This window comes from Sabethes cyaneus, chromosome 3 (genome assembly GCF_943734655.1).
Source record: "Sabethes cyaneus chromosome 3, idSabCyanKW18_F2, whole genome shotgun sequence".
NCBI lineage: Eukaryota > Metazoa > Arthropoda > Insecta > Diptera > Culicidae > Sabethes > Sabethes cyaneus.
Window position 1 is genome coordinate 85,757,188 of NC_071355.1, and position 6,261 is coordinate 85,763,448.

Consider the following 6,261-nt stretch of genomic DNA (forward strand, 5'->3'; position numbering starts at 1 on the left):
TATGCTGTAGTAATGATAGCTACAGTGCTATGAAATATATATAAGAATATAAAAAATCATTGTTCACATCAACCAAATAAAATTATGTCATCTTTTTTGAAAATAACATTAAAAATGAATAACGGTTTTTTGGCGGCGTTGTTTTACTTTGAAACGACATTTCACCGGACGCTGCAGATATCTATATAGTAATTGTTTTTTTTTATTATATCGTTTCTCTGTCAGCGAAATAACTGAAAAGGACGGTATTCTCGCTGAACTTTTGCATCGAGTCATATTGCGGGTATGATCCAAGGGACTACCGTCGGACTGGTCAGACGATTTACGAGAAGGGACATCAACTACATTGCAGCAATTATCGAGTCATAAACCTCCTCAACTCGATATGTAACATTCTTTACCGCATCTTTACAGACTGAGGCCGTTACAGCAATTCTTTGTTGGCGGGTGGGCAGAGCGGTTTTCGAGAGGGATACTTCATAATGAACCAATTGTTTACATTGCGACAGACAAATTTCTTCTTGTCGACGCACCATCTGTTCATAGACTTCCAGGCAGCATACGATTCAGTCAAGCGAAAAGAGATGTGGCGGGTATGGTTGTATGTAGAAGCAAAACTGATTAGGGTGATAAAGCATTAGAATAGCGGGAGATATGTAGGCCTCATTTGTGATGTGATGGGCGGTGATGATGTGAAAGGCAAAACATTCGATTTGTTTTGTACAAAAAATCAGAGGGGTTGTGTACAAGACACGACCGCATATATATGTGACGCAGGACTACGTAAGCCTCATTGTAGTGATAGTAGCATGTATTCATGCTTGTAATCATTAGATTCTTCATGTATACATGCTATATGCAACATAGATACATGCTACATGCGTTGTATGTAACATTTATCAAAGTAGTAACATTGCATATGTTCAATTCTCAAAAGATTGTGCATTTGAAAACAATTTAACAAAATCAAGAACACTACTTTCCTGCTACCTTACTGAAATTAAAAATTGTTTTTATTATCCATGGTTTCCCACGTTGAAAGGAGTTTACCAATTCAATCTTATTTTATCAACAGCACATCTTTTCACTACACTTCTAATGAAACGGCAAGCATGCGTATTCATACAGAGCCGTATTATAACCGAACACTACAGCTGTAGCACATTTTTCCAACACAGATATCAAATTCGCCGAGGTTTAATCGTCACGCAGTAAAGAATTTGCGATCTGTTGGGACAACGAGCTTGTGTCATTTTTTCTGGCACACTTCCCTAACACAGACATCAGATTGGACTCGGTTTAATCGCGTTCGTAAGAAATCTGTTGGCACGTGGGGGCTTTGTCACTCTCTCTGGCGTACTTCCCAAGCAAGGACATCAAAATGGTCTAGGTTGAACCGCGGTATTAAGAAATCTTGTTGAAATGAGGAAACTTTGTCGCTTGTTTTGGCTTACTTCTCAAGCACAGATATCAAATTGGTATAGGTTTAGATCATCGTAAAGAATCTTCCAACCAATCACGAGGCGAGAATTCTGGTAAAACATAGGTTCATTATTTTCAATTTTTCAATAGTTCAACATCAAGAATCCATACTTTTCTTCATTTGGGTCAATTCTTAGAAGATTTTCCGATCGATTGTTGTAAGAATATTGAAAATCGATCGGAAAACCGCTGAGCTATTAGCGCTCAAAACCTTTCATTTTTCGTGACGCTCGCATTTTTTGATTTTTTGGAATGACACCCTATCTCAAAACTTGCCGTAAGACGTAGTCCTACGTCAAAAGTATAGAAGCCTGTACTTAGAGGAACGAATGAGGGGTTTACGTAGGACTACAAATGCGGGTACAATCCGACAATGCTTGAAAATTTGAAAATGTTCAGTAGTTAGTAGTAGTTTGACACTCTACTTTACAGCTACCGTAAAACGGGGTAGCATTTTATCATCGAGGTAACATTGATCAGTTATACCCTTCTCATAAATAAGCGAAATAAACAATTTGGGGTCAGTCCCGGTGTTGTGGTTAGCATTCACGTCTCTCACGCCGAGGACCCGGGCTCAAATCCCAACCCCGCAGAAGTCACGAATGACCCAAAACTGATTAAAGTGACTATAATCTAACAAAAAAAAATAAATAAACAATTGCTGGCCACTTTCCTGGACTGACCAATATTACCCCGTTTTACGGTATTTACATATTTGACAGAATTACAATTGAAACTATGTAAAGAATTGCAAGCAACTAACTGACGCAAAGCATCAAATGAAACGCTCAAAAACTATTCTCGGATAAGACAGTCGCTGAATTCTTTCGCTTTGAGAATTACTGTCTCACGTCACATGCACAAATTTCCCTTCAACACTGTTTTCGTGCAAGACAACAGTTCCGAACAAATTCCTGCAGAACATGGATGCAATCTGGCAAAAGGAGAGGATGACTGTTCAATTTTTTATGAAGTTTCATTTTCAGGACATCAAATTGGACTTCAAACAATAAAATCGGTTGAAGAAAAGGGATGGTTTTGCACTCTTGCGAATTTCCCAAACACAGTTGTCAAATTGGTATAGCCATCGTGTAATCGCAAAGAATCTTCGACCTGTTGGGACGGGGAGGGTTTGTTACTTTTTTTATAAAACGAAATTACACTAAACGGATGGCGTGTTTAACTGTCGTCCCTGACTGTGAAACTATGTGATCACGAAGAAAATGTATGGGAAATTTGCCCTGGAAACTTTTCGGTTATTTTCATCATTTAGTAAGGCCATTGCAAATCATATTCAAAGTTTTTGTCACCCCCCCCCCCCCCCCCTTGGAAATTGGCTTGAAAAATCGGAGGGCAAACAAATAATTTGTAGGATATGAGTCAAATTTCTTTTTATAAAATCAATTGTCTGTGGGCTCTACAGTCTGAAAAACTCGAAAAATGAGTCTCCGAGTTGAATTAACGCTTTTAGCACGGAACAGAAATGGAAATTCAAACAATAGAATTTCCGAAAATCATCCAAAAAAAAATTCCTTCGTTTTTGTCTTTTTTCGTATATTTTTGCATAGAAAATAATAACGTATATATTATAAGCAAGAATAGATTCGCTTTTCACGTTTAAACCTTAAATAAAAATTCTTAAAATCCATGTTTTTTTTGCTCGATTAAAAAATTCACTTTGTTTTTTTTTTCGCCCCCCTCCCCCCCCTTCAGTGGCTGAACACCGGTAGGACAAAAACTTTATAAAACATTTGTAATGGCCTAATTGAAAAAAAAAACCCGATTTAATCCACCTAGTGGTGAAAGGAACCTTTGTTATACGGTCTTACTTGTTATTTGAGATAGAAATCGACACGTTTTCGGAACATAATTCATCTATTGGTTAACGTTGCGTAATGCGTTGGTTTACATACAATTTTTGAAAATTGAATAAGTTTACAAATTTTGAACAAAATAGAAATATGTACTTTTAAATTTTGATAGATCCTTTTTTCATAAAATTGCTGAGTAAGGATAAGTAAGTTGTTATTAATTTGAGTAAGTGGAAATAAAAGTAACTTGTATGTGGAAATCTTATTCTTTAACATATACATTGCCTAGTAAAGGTCCTGTAATGCCATTCTATTTGATTCACATCAATAGAGTTTTCTTGAATAATTTTCATCAATTTTTATTAACCTTCAGTTACTCACGCTGTTGTATTTTGTACAACACGTGTAGGTTTTTCAACGCCATATTGTTATAAAGTTACAAATCGTTGATTAACTAACGTATATTCTTCAATAAACTTATTCTGAGCAAAATGTCATAATTATTCAATGCATTAATAATTTAAATTGTTGGGAAAATAGATCAGCATAAACCGCAATCAGCATGCGAGGTGTACCGCAATTTACCCCAAGTGGAATTTTCTCTCGTTTCTTCATATGGAAAAATGGTGTCTGTATGCAGCAAAACTAGCCAATGTAAAATGTTAAAATATATCCGTCTGCTGGTAGTCGAGAAATTTGTAGTCAAAATTAAGGTATTTTTTATAATCAATGATCTACAGTTCCTAAACAAGCAAACATAGAGGTATACTATATTCAGCAAAGCTGTGTATTTTTATCATTTGTACAACTTTGTAATACAAGAAAAAGTCATACAACAATTACAAAAATAGCAAAAATATAAAAACTGAGTTTACAAATTCATAAACAATAAATAAGATTTTTCTATCTTAGCTGCAGAGATGGAAGGTTACTGTCTCTGGCAAAATTTCTTGTAATAATATGCTCTATAACTTTGCAGAACACATCAATGTGTTATATTGATACTGAAGAAAAAAAAAATTTATTTCACTTTTAGGGGGATTAATCAAAGTTTAGATTCCACCAGACGATAGAGCTTTTAATTTCAAGAAACTATTCTAAAGGTTCGATAAACCTAAAACCAAGTTTTCCCAGTCAAACCTCTAGTGCGCACGTTTTCTTTGGTTTGGGGTTATAGTGCGCACGAGTAATTGTGTTACAAAAGTAGGCGCGAGTGTTCGAGGGTTAATATCTTTTGACCGGTACAACCAATTCTTATAAAATTTTGCATATATATTCGTAGTGTCAAAACCTCTCGTTTGATATTAAAATAATTGAAATTAGGTAAATTATCTTGGTTAAAATCATTATAAATTATTGTTAATTTTGGTGTGGTGTATACGGTTGCTCATAACTTTCAAATTAAACGTCCAATCAAAAAATCATTCAATAGTGATCTATTAGGATATATTACCTTTCAAATGAGACCAATAGCGCATAAATCGGTTTGGCCATCTCTAAGAAACAGGCGATAATTATTACCTTGTCAAAACAGGTTTTTTAAGCATAACTTTTAAACTACTTGTTTGTTTTCAATTAAAAATTCCTGAATAATTTAGCTTTAATAAGGGCTTTCATTTGATACTAAGATCGTTAAAATCGGTCATGTAGTTCTAGAGAAACCCGTGTCACGTATTTTTCACATTTTTGCTTATAACTTTTAAACGAAACGTCGTGTCACGAAGCAACTCAATAGTGATCTACTAGACAATAATACCCTTCAAACAAAAGTAATAGCGAACGATTCGGTTCAGCCATCTCTAAGAAACAGGCGATAGAAAAAATCATTACATACATACACACACACACACACACACACACACACACACACACACACACACACACACACACACACACACACACACACACACACACACACACACACACACACACACACACACACACACACACACACACACACACACACACCACACACACACACACACACACACACACACACACACACACACACACACACACACACACACACACACACACACACACACACACACACACACACACACACACACACACTCACACACACACACACACACACACACACACACACACACACACACACACACACACACACACACACACACACACACACACACACACACACACACACACACACACACACACACACACACACACACACACACACACACACACACACACACACACACACACACACACACACACACACACAACACACACACACACACCACACAGACATTGCTCAAATCGTCGAACCCTATCGATTGGTATATGTGACTTGGCCCTCCGGGCCTCGGATCAATTTCGTGTTTTTCGACCAATTTTTAAACCTTTGTTATAGTATAACAAAGGTAAAAATTGTAATCAAAACCACATAATTGCGACATCTAATGAATTGATTGGTATTCAAACCATCAAAATCCATTCATAATTAGCAAAGCTATTAGCGTTCAAAAACCTTTAATTTTTTCGTGTCGTTCGCATTTTTTGATATTTTGAAATGACACCCTATCCCAAACCTTGCCGTAAGAGGAAATCACACGTCAAAACAATGATACGTGCTGAACTACACGTGTAGGAAGTTCGGAAGGCCCCGAACCGGAGTGACAAACAGATCACGGCAGCCGATACTCGCGCAAAGAAACTATACAGGAAGTGGCTCACTAAACCATTCTGCACTGCGATGAATGATGAAACCTGCAATGTCGGCACATTTATTGAGGGGTTTCTTCGGACAAATCAAACAAATTTTAGACGACAGTATTCTATTTTATCTACAAACAACGAAAACTTTCAATAGCAGCACTCCAAAGGAAAGCCTAGGTGCTACATTCCGTTATCGAAACTTGACCTTCTGTTTTTATACGCAGCCAGTTGTTAGAGTACAGGACAATTGCAGGGCCAGTTGCAATGATCCTATTGACTCTAACAG

General features: G+C 36.7%; 1 protein-coding gene across 3 annotated transcripts in view; it reads left to right on the forward strand.

The window, feature by feature from the left end:
- LOC128740067 (calcium/calmodulin-dependent protein kinase kinase 1) overlaps nt 1-6,261 on the forward strand; it is a 190,919-nt gene that overhangs the window by 114,301 nt on the left and 70,357 nt on the right. The window lies entirely within an intron of this gene.